Source organism: Apostichopus japonicus, chromosome 9 (genome assembly GCF_037975245.1).
Source record: "Apostichopus japonicus isolate 1M-3 chromosome 9, ASM3797524v1, whole genome shotgun sequence".
NCBI lineage: Eukaryota > Metazoa > Echinodermata > Holothuroidea > Aspidochirotida > Stichopodidae > Apostichopus > Apostichopus japonicus.
Window position 1 is genome coordinate 27,375,144 of NC_092569.1, and position 11,500 is coordinate 27,386,643.

Sequence of the window (11,500 nt, forward strand, 5' to 3'; positions counted from 1 at the left end):
AGATGGATATGAGGTTGTGTGGATTTGACAAACGGACCAATTGACTACACTATAAAAGCGTTAACTACTGTAACTGACAATACGATCCAATCGGTAAGATGATTGGTTCAATATCAATTTGAATATTGATATAGCATCGGAAATGATAAATTTGATGACATTGACGGAGATATTAAGATGAGTGTAAGAAATGGAGAGCTAAAAATTTGCACACACACACACAACGAGTCGTGTACACTAGCAAAAGTTTGTTAAAATTGTAGAAGTGATAGCACCATTTTGCATCTAAGCCCCTTCCTAAACACATTTCTGAAAGAGAAGTTATTGGCATAGGCGTAGGAGGCGAGGGGAGACTAACCTGGAAAGTGAAAATCTTGTATACATAAGTTTCCTTCCAATGGTAGCACCAGTATGCATCTAAGTTTAGCACCTTTTAATTTAGTAACACATTCTCAAAAGGTGTGGGGGGTTTCACCAGTACGCCCTTCAATTTTGCTTACATTTTTCGTGCAAATCGTTACAGCACCCAAACCAATTCGGCTCCTATACCCCTTCCTTAGATCTGACCCCAAAACGGACTTCGGCGAAATTTTGCTCGCCACCCCCCCCCCTCCTTTTTTTTGTGCAAAAAATTGATATATTTTGCAAAAGAAGGTCTATTCATTATTGTATATTAAAAAGCAATGATTTATTTTCTTTTATGACGGTGGCATTGGCGGCACATGCAGACGAGATGTATAGAAGCACTATGTTAGTATACCTCGACAGCGTGTCAACATATGCGATATTTGCCGAGTGAGGAACAAGTGACATCTTGACGAAAATTTCCATTTCCTCGAATTGCTTCTTGCACGTTACCTGTTTACATGTACAAAGTCATTGATATAGTTTATGAAAAACATCATGAACATGGTATATTGACATCACATTTAACATTTATGAGTTGTTGCGTTAGATAAACTAAACTTGACTATTTGACAATTACACTAACATGAAATTTTGACTAAAATTATCAAATGGTCGAGATATCGCGTAACCCATACCATGGGAGTTGTTACCTGATTATACCTATACACGGAAAGTCTTCACAATTAAGTGTCGTTTCAGAACCAAACAGTTAGCAAGCTGTGACAATGACAATTATGTATTCATATACCTATTGTGATTGAGTGTTGTATAAAAAGTCGCAAGTCTTCAATAGAAAACTCAAAACTGTAATATAAAATGGAAGTTCTTAATTAATTAATTTCTAGGAAATTGGGCGATTAATGATCGTTACAATCTTTCATAAAATATTCCATATTGATGAAAAAAGACCATAATCAGAGTTTGTTTATTGACTTTTGAGGGTGTTATGGCAACGGATTTTATTTTCCCTGATACCAGTCGGCGATAGATAACCAAACTTATAAAAAGGCTATTCCATAGAGAAAGTATATTTTTGGACTGATGAAAGAGGAATACAATCTAAGCCTCCAGTTGAAGTTTGAATTCATTTCCTAGGCAACGTTTTCAGTTAACATCAGATTGATACCGAGACCAAAAGTGAACTTGAAGCAAGTAGATGTGATGTCAGACGTACAATGATAAATTTGTTTCAGGGTACTTGTTGTTGTTGTTAATGTTGTTGTTGTTGTAAGATACATACTAAATACTTCAAAATTGTGTTGCATTTGAAATCGAATACATCAAAGTCATTGGCATATTATGAACTTCACATCCCTTAAGGTAATTTATTTATATTCATTTATAACTTCATATAAATTCAAGTGCTTTCAACACAGTTCGCCGAACCGCTTATATCAGTTACTAATGTTGTTTCATTGAGGAAAATTGGACTGTTCACACAATATCTTTTATTTTAATCTGCCTCTGTTCTAATCATATTAATTAATTAATTATTGGTTTTCATATATATAATTGGTCCTAGGTATACATTTTATATAATATATACTGGAATAAAGAACTTAAGAAAAAAATATTGAATTGAAACAGCTAATCTAAATTCAAAACAACATAGTGTAATTAAAAATAGGAAAACAAACATGTTGATGTTTACAAATTACATATTAGTCCTGGGTGAAGGTTTCTTGCCAGCATGTATAGAATCAAATTATAAATGAACGTTGTGTGCCGAAAATATTTCCAACAACTTCAATTCATATTAGGCTTAACGAACAGTTGAAATCACAGTTAATAATGTTCCTCGTATATCCAAGTTGGCCTATACTTTGACTCTACGAGAGGAGCAGTGGCGTCGCCAAGGGGGGGGGGGGGGGGGGGGGGGCAGGGGGCACGTGCCCCCTGGAAAACCTAGTGCCCCCGAGTGCCCCCCCATCTGACATTTGGGTTGGTAAAAAAATATATATATATTTTGTTATATTCAACTCCCATCATCTGAGTTGGTTTTTCATAAGGACAAAGAAGCACAGTAATTCGTTTTTTCTTCAAATGAGCTGGATGAATTGGATGCCTGTGAAATGCCGAAAATCCGGACCTGCCGTAAGAAGGGAGGGTACTGTAGTATGTTGCCTTGGTCTGAGGTTGACAGGTTAGGAGCTGACGAAATGTGAGAATGTGAGAGTCCGCAGGCACCATACTTGCCTATATTTGTGGACCATATATTAACCCTGTTGTGTAGGGGTGCAGAGGTCAGTTGAGGTCAGATGCTTGATGGAACAAATGGCGGGTGTTACTAAAACGAATGACAATTGCGTTACACATAACGAATGACAATATGTTGTACGCACTAAAAAATTGCGTTGACTAAAACGAATGACAGTGAAAGCCAGCACAGGCATTTGCTTCAACCGGATTTCACAGTTCAGACTTTGTGGGTATATTAAAGCCACGCAAACCGAGTGGACGCGAAGTGCGTGGCTTACAGCGGCTAGTAAAGTGCGGACAAGATACAAACGCACCTTATAGTAAGCGAAATTGTAAGTCTGATTTTAAAAGTAAATTTAACGTCATTGTTCCGATATTAATTGTTAGAAACTAACAATACTATGATCTTGAAACGGCTTCAGTTACCTTTCTATATAAATCTACAGAGGTAAATGTCAAAAGCAGAGCGCGCACTCGAGTGAATTCTCACACAAAACTTTCCCTATCCCTAAATTACACCAAAACCCCGCAACCACGTAACATGCGACTTTTCTCAAATCATTTTTGCGCAGAAAACCAATAACCGCATTTACTCCACTCCGTTAATCATTCTATCTCCACTCACCACTGTCCTTCGTTGTCCTTCGTTGTCATTCGCTGCCATTCGTTGTCATTCGCTGTCATTCGCAAATGATAATTAACCTTGTACAAAGTCAATTGTCATTCGGTCATTCGCGTCATTCGTTTTAGTTTGTCCCCCAAATGGCGAATGTTCACACCTGCATACTGAGCCATACTCGATGTGTGATCAAACTTTGGATTGCATGGTGAGATCCCTGATAGGAGCCAATAACGATGCTGGAAGCTGTTACATCTTAATAGATAATGGGAGAAAACGAGAAGGACAAGAAAGGAGTCGGGGTTCATGCACACATTAATTCAACAAATGTAGGTTCTATTGATAGGGTTAGGCATAATATCGACAGCATGTGGTCATATCCTCTGCAAAATTCTGCGCGTTGTTAAAATCATTACCTCAAAAATAGCAATTTCTGGAGATATCTTTAGATCGAAGTTAGCATCAAATGTGGCACAATTTTGCATCTAGCCCATCCTCCGTATGCGAAAATTTGCCAAAGGGGGAGGGGCCACCCCCTCCCCTTAGCCCCCTCCCCCAGGACGGCGATCCGTATCCACCTAAGTGCCCCCCATCAAATGCTGGTGCCCCCTGTGCCCCCCCCCCCCAGACTGAAAAGTCTGGTGACGCCACTGGAGAGGAGGCTTTTCATTTAATTGCTGTGAATTTGGTTGAAATGTTTAAAAAGGTTAAAACCGAACAGTACTGTTTTATGAGTGGCGGTGGAAAATATTATGATGAACGTTTTTTTTTCTTCACTAGAAAATCTTTTATTATAAGCCTCGAGTGCTTAAAAAAAAAAAAAAAAAACATTGAAAATGACTAGCTGTAATAACCAGAATGCAAATAATGCATTGTGGTTGCGATGATGTAACATGAGCAGTTTCTTCATGCATCTGACGTAATGTATAGTAAGGGAGTACAACATATACTTGATCTTAGTAATACAGTGAAAATCAGTGTGATGTGATAGACAATACATTCACAATGACACAGGCTGTCCTGAAATGACCATTGACCTCAACAACAGGCTTCTTGTGCTAAATGTGATAGATACATCAACATACTAAATATGACATCTGTCCATGTTGAAAAATTGTGTAAATCATGGTTTCACAATTTGACCCATGGCGAACTCAAACGACCATAGACCTCCGCCCACAACATAAGGCTTCTTGTACTCAATGTGGTACAATTACACACCAAATATACGATCTGTCTAAGCTACCCTTGCGATATTATGTTTAGGAAGGTGTGTTAGTGTAGAGCGATCAGTAAGAGGGGAATGAAGTAAATGGTTGGCGTTTGTTGACTTCAAATGACCTATGACCTCCACCAAAAGCAATAATAGGCTCCATAAATTTGGTATGGTACATCTACAAGCCAAATATTAGATCTGTCCAAGGTTCTCTTCTTGCAATATCATGTTTACAAGTTTTTCACAATTTGACGGCTGGTGACCCCAAAATAACATTTGACCTCCACCAAAATCAATACGCTTCTTTTAATCAATGTGTTACTTCTACACACCAAAGTGAGGTTTTCCCCACGCTTCTCTTCTTGCAATATCGAGTTAGAAAGGTTTTCAAAATTTGACCACTGGTGCCCCAAAAAGAACTTTGACCTCTACCAAAAACAATAGGCTTCTTTCCCTCAATGTAATACTTCTACACACCAAATATGAGGTTTACCCATGCTTATCTTCTTGGGATATCAAGCTGGGCGTCACAAACGGGTCAATGATGTTTGATTATCAAACTTATTATTGTATATGGAACTGACGAGTATCCCTTGATTTTCTCTACTATATCATCCACTTCGAAAGAGTAGCAACGTATGACACTAGTTAAAACACAATAAATCTTATTTGGAATATATGCCAAATTTGCGGTCGATCCTCAAAGTACGGCTAAACCTGGATTGTAGCCCGATGGGGTCGATCCTCATAGTACGACGAAGACTTGATTTTAGCCCGAATGGGTCGATCCTCATAGTACAGCGGAGACTGGATTGTAGCCTGACGGGGTCGATCCTCGTAGTACGGTGAAGCCTGGATTGTAGCCCGTCGGTGACGATAGCGATTTTAACAACGCATAGGCTACCGGACCTACCACAGTGAGGAACGTACTCACGGCTCTGTCATCGCGTATGTTATTAACCTGGAAGAATAACGCTAGGCGTTCGAGGTAACACTCGCCACGCTCCTGTCCTTCTCTAAACTTGCCATAGAAATCGACATATGTTAAATTACACTGACAGATGCTGGTGCTCTGATTGGACGAAATCGACATACGTCAAATTAAATTGACATAAGTCTAAGTAAATTGACACATGTCAGTTTTTCATGCTCTTATTGGACCACAATTGTCACATGATATTTTCTAGTGCTTCGATGGGAAAAGACCTGTCAAATGTGAAAGAAATCTACATAGGCCTTTGTCATATTAACTTTACATTTATCGGTTTCTCATGCTCTCATTGGACGACAAGTGTCACATGTTGTTTTCTAGTGATGTTATTGTAAGGAATCAACATATCAACAAGGAATCAACACTTAGGAGTTTTAGCTCAATGGTTAACGCCGTTGCCTTCCAATCATATGGACCCCAGATCGAGTCACTCCAAGATTAATGTATGTCGTCCAGTTACAGAGTTGTTGACAATTGCCAATTCATAATCATGGACGTTAAATATGAATCTTAGAGACTGATTTCGGTCAGCTTGCGGCTTTGATAAGCCAATGAGGCTTCTTCCCAAGTTCCTGCTTGCAGGAGGATCTAAAATACATACAATACATACATATGTGGAAGAATGTGGAGAAATGTGTTGAATTAAAATTGACATATGCAGGTTTCGTGCCATCCACTTACCAATTTGGCGAAGTAGGTACGGCATATACCCCACGAATTTGGTGAGGAAGATCAGGCAAATACCAAAATAATAATTTGGACATAATTAGTTTTTTTACTTTGCTATAAATTTTGCAAAAATATAACACCCAGGGCACACTCTGGAAACAAATCATTTGCCCACCCCGTCTGTCAGTGAGTACTCTGGACCCACTAGTGTCTTGACCCATCCATGTGATACTTGCTAAAAACTCTGATTTTACCTCCAAGACAATTTCTTAACAGTATGGTCCACATGTAAATAGCAAAGTGGTCATTTTAAAATCTGAACTTTCCACATCATCGTTTTTGATTCATACAGCATGCCCTATAGCAGCGTAACTTGTAATCTTCATTTGAATAAAATTCTTCTCAAAAATCCCAAGCAATTGACCCCACAAAGTACTTTATGCTGTTTTGTCTGCATTGTAATCAAACTTCATGAAGCAAAATGTCATTATTTCATTTTCATATCGATCGCTGCATCTCGGCTGGATGCGCCATCTTCTTTCCAAGCATCAAATTAAAATAGAATGGAAGCCACTTTTCTCTTTCATTATAAACTGTTGCCTATAAAGTCAAAAATCCATTTCATGTTTACATATATTGAATCTGTATGATTTCTTCATTATTACAGCAGCAAATTTCGCAATTATACTATTATAATGAGGTGATGAAGTTGTCATGGCAATTGTCATCAGTTTCAAGATAGACAACCGTCCGATCACAGCTTGCTCATCGGTCGAACGGCATGGCCAAATGACGCTATGCATTCTATCTCGATTCTAGCATCCTGAAATGATCATCCAAAACAAGATCAACATTAAATTTCAGATTTATTCTGGATATCAAAAAGATTGAAAAATATATATATTTTTTAATTCATTGAAGGGATGCTAACTTTCATACAGTATTTGACATTGGTACTTAAAGCTTTCAAAGAAGATATCCAGATGGTCTCATCTTGTCCCTTTCTTTAAGAGTACAAAGTACCATTTTGTTCTGCCTTCAAAGTTAGATCCATGAGCCCACAGTGCTGTAGTCTCTATTTCTGTACAATTAATCTATATCAAAATCAATTGTCAAATCATGTGTTATATCTTCCTCTTCACTATCATCATTAGAATATTCGAACCCATGAAAAAAAAAACAGTAACACTCTTGCCCCCCCCCCCCAATTACTCTCTTGACAAAGCTGCATGATTATGCTTAGTACGTCAATGGTGGGAGACACTTTTATCAACTCTGTAAAACGGTTCAAAGTTTTAAAGTTCAAAGTACTTTGCACACTTTTTTTTTGTCTCTGTCATCATTTAGTCCCAAAAACACAATTTTGAAGCAAAAAAGGTTCAATTGTTTAACATTTCACAAAGTAAGCATCCATTTAATCAATTGATATTCTTCTTGCAAAAGGCTGGCATGTGTTTACAGAGGCACTGTCCCTTAGATGAACCACAGACTGCATCACATCCAGACACACCTTCAGCTAGACTGTTTGAAATGTAACCGAGCGATTTAAGACAAATGGCCAGTTCAACACCAAAGCATTTCAAGTTTTAATGTTCTTTATAAACATCTCAGCATGAAACCCATGGGAGGTAATTAAGGTGGTTGATATTAGAGAAAATGGAATAGGAATATGGCTGGTAGAATATCAAACTTGATGAATATTTAAAAGTCAAATATTAGCATATCTATCAAATGTGCTCAATATGACACGTAATCATTAATACATTGTGTGCTTGGGCAGGGAACTTTGTCTCCTTTTTCTCCCTTCACCCAAGTGTATAAATGGGGACTTGCGAGGTTACTTGTAAATATAGTTGCGTGCGCCTGTTTGTGGCTGCACCCTTTGGGCATGCCCCTATGGGACACGTAGATGTAGTGCACTGTAGTACCCCAGGAAGGATTGCTTGAATTGTGCACACTTTGGTGTGTGGGTGTGACAAGTAACCAATGAGTTGTGTGAGGAGGCTTTTCGTCTCAAACAAGACTGTAAACCTTCAACTTCACAATTCCTCTAATCTTTTCCAAGAAAATTTTAAAAAGAAGAAACCTTGCAATAATTTAAAGCTCAACAGTATTTTCAATGAGAAGCTGCTAAAGGTGCCTTGAGAAGTTTCAACCATTAAAAAAGCATTTCCAGATATGGAGGGAGCAAGCTGGACTGTTCAATGAACTAAACTTCAAATTACTATGTAAAAATACTTAATTTCCCCTGAGAAATTCCAAATACTGCTACCCGTAAAACACTTACCAATACAAGGCCAGCTACTTTAAATGCTGAACGGGCAGGGAAGTTTTTGGGAAAATCTGTAAGATTAGAAAAAAAAAATATGAAAATCTTAATATTTCAATTTAAATTTAGTACAAGCTGGTTGTGTTTGCAAACATAGCAATTGTCATAATAATTGGCTTATAAGGCAATCAATATGTCTACAAGTGTTATAGTCACTTGGTACCAATTCTATGAGATATTTGAAGAATTCTTGATATGTACATTAATACATCCTAATGTACAGTGATCTGCAACAAGGCAACCACTGCCTTGCATAGATATAATGTCACAGATATTACACAACGAACACCAACAGTCTGTCATTACGTCACAAATCTACTGTATACTATACTAAAGCTATACGAGAACTACACAGCACCACACAACAACATACGATACATACTATCAATCTGCAGTTTTTTTTTAAGTTTGTTTTACGGTCACTAGCCTTGACGAACAGTGTTCTTTTTTCTAGAGTCCATCGTATGTAATATTATGTAATTCTTTGTTCTAACTCCTTTTGTCATTAAGTTATGTACGTATAAGAAATAAATTGACTTGAATTCAATTGAATCGTGTACATACTAGACACAACTCAAAGCTCAACATTCAACCTACCATAGGTCTACAAGCTTACAGTATCAGAGCAGGTGACCTTCGCAGAAGTTCAATTCAAACCAGATCACTCTGATAGCGAGTTGTCAGTATGATGCAGGTGATAAGGATGTTAAGATTACTAAGAAACGACTAAGTAAGATTATACAAACTTACACTGTCTGTAGACTTCATTCATTTTGGGAAAGTCATTGAGATCTGTGAGAAACACTGTCACTTTCACCACTAGGAGAAAAAGGGAAAAGGAATGTTTTTTTCTTTTCATTTTGCTTGCAAAATCAGAGCTTATTCACAAGGTGAAGTTGGTCTATTCTGTGTAACAAATTTAATGCTTCTTTAGAAACTCCACTCACCATTTTCATAGGACAGCCCTTGGCTTCGCAGAACTCTGCCAATGTTGTTAAACGTCTGTGGGAAAATAAATCGTACAAAATGTAGGATATTGTCTGCTTGTGATAATAACTTCTTTCAAGAAGAGCTCTACATAATCCAACGGTTTCTCAAAATTTGGGCACATAGGCTCAGTAATGCTGCAGAATCTCAATAAGTATCTAACTACTCCTTGAGTAACCAGAACAAAGCAACTGAGCAAAGTTTGTCAGATTTGGATTAATTACATAGATGTAAAGTGTCATCGTAATTATTCTTTAGGATGTCGGCTGTAAAACTTGCAATTGCTACAGTACCAGAAATGCGGCATTACTCTCAAGCTTTCAAACTAAGACAGCAAGCAATAATATGACAAAGTGATTCTGGAAACATTTACATTTTTCAACCAGTTCTTTTCTTCTCTCCAGCTCCGGGTGTAACTGCACAAGTTGTTATACTTATTAGTTATTAAAGTCACAAATTAAAACACTTTCATTCTAAGACAACTTAACTTTATAGTTAGTACCCTAATGACAATTTGCTCCGTACACATAACTTTGTGAATCGGTTTCCTTCCTATCAAATTTCACAGTAATGACTTAACTTCTGCCACAGTTGTTGATAGAGCAGAATTCTAATCTACCAGTTGTACATGGACAAACAAAAACAATAAACTATCTCTGCAATTAAATGATCGTAAATCTTGTTTCCTTTTTTGTGCAAGAACAATTTGTTTTGAAAGTTTGAATATTAGGCACTGGCGTACATTGCTGGAATCTTACAAATTCTTCTTTAGTCAAACAGGCTTCTCAGATTTATGAAAGTTTATTGTGTAGAAAAAGTAATAGCATTAATTAATTTAATACAGAGAGTCATGCAGTGAGCCTGCACTTTGCACTTACTTGCCAAGTCTCAGCTTCAATGCCTCCTGGTACTAACTTGAAGTTATTGTCAGGATCCTATCCCAACTGTCCAGAAAGACATATTGTTTTTCCATCAATCACGACTGGGCTACATTTTTATTCAAATACAAAAATAAAAAAGTTTTATACTTCAAACTTAAAGGGGATTATTTGCATTTTGATTTGCCAACATGGATGACAAGAGACTCGTGCAACAGTTTAGGCTAAACTTATAAACTTGTAAACTAGGTTATCAGAATCACCTTCAAAAAAATAAACAAATACCCTTAATCAAGCAAGTAACCATAGTAACGAAGAAATACAGATATTTCCAGAGAACAAATATACATATATATATATATATATATATTTATATATATATATATGTATATATATATATATATAGATATATATAGATATAGATATATATATATAGCAATAATCTGGTATTTGGCAACAAACACGACCTCCAAATTCATGGCACCGCAATGGTTACCAAAATGGCACCGTCTTTTGCCAACATCTTTATGGGAACCTCGAGAAAGAATTTCTATCTCGACAAAACTTGAAACCACACACGTGGTTACCTTTCATTAACGATATCTTTATGATATGGACCCATGGTGAGGCAAATCTAAAACTCTTCATTGATGACATAAACTCGTTTCATCACTCTATCAAATTTACTGCTGATTTATCTGGACATGGCGTTCACTTCCTGGACACCACTGTGACCCTACAAAATGGTTCACTCAAAACAGACTTGTTCAATAAACCCACGAACAAGCACAACTACCTCTTACCAAGCAGTTGCCATCCACGTCACTGTACCAGAAATATTCCATACAGTCAAGCGTTGCGCATTCGACGCATTTGCTCCTCTGAAGTCGATTTTGATTCACGCACTAACGAACTGTCACAACACCTCTTAAACAGTATTTTCGGGGTACTATTGAAAATGCCATCAAAAAGGCTAAAAGCAAACCCCGTACCGAAACATTGACGTACAAAACTCGTCAAACCAGTTCCAAAAGGGTACCGTTGGTTACTGAATTCCGCCCTGGTCTCCCACCACTGGCTAATATTATTCAGAAGAATTTTCACCTACTTCAAGGCACCGAACGCCTGAAATCAGTTTTCCCAGAATGATCTGTCATCGCTTTTAAAAGACCCAGCAACCTACGGGATATCTTAGTTCGGGCAT

At 37.4% G+C, this 11,500-nt stretch overlaps 1 long non-coding RNA gene across 1 annotated transcript; it reads right to left on the reverse strand.

Annotated features, from left to right (window-relative positions):
* Positions 1-8,350: 8,350 nt before the first annotated feature.
* LOC139973362 (uncharacterized) lies at positions 8,351-10,406 on the reverse strand. The gene is made up of 4 exons (XR_011795193.1): positions 10,297-10,406; positions 9,379-9,433; positions 9,182-9,250; positions 8,351-8,445 (listed from the first exon to the last, which is right to left on the reverse strand). It is a non-coding gene; the product is annotated as an uncharacterized lncRNA (long non-coding RNA).
* Positions 10,407-11,500: the final 1,094 nt, after the last annotated feature.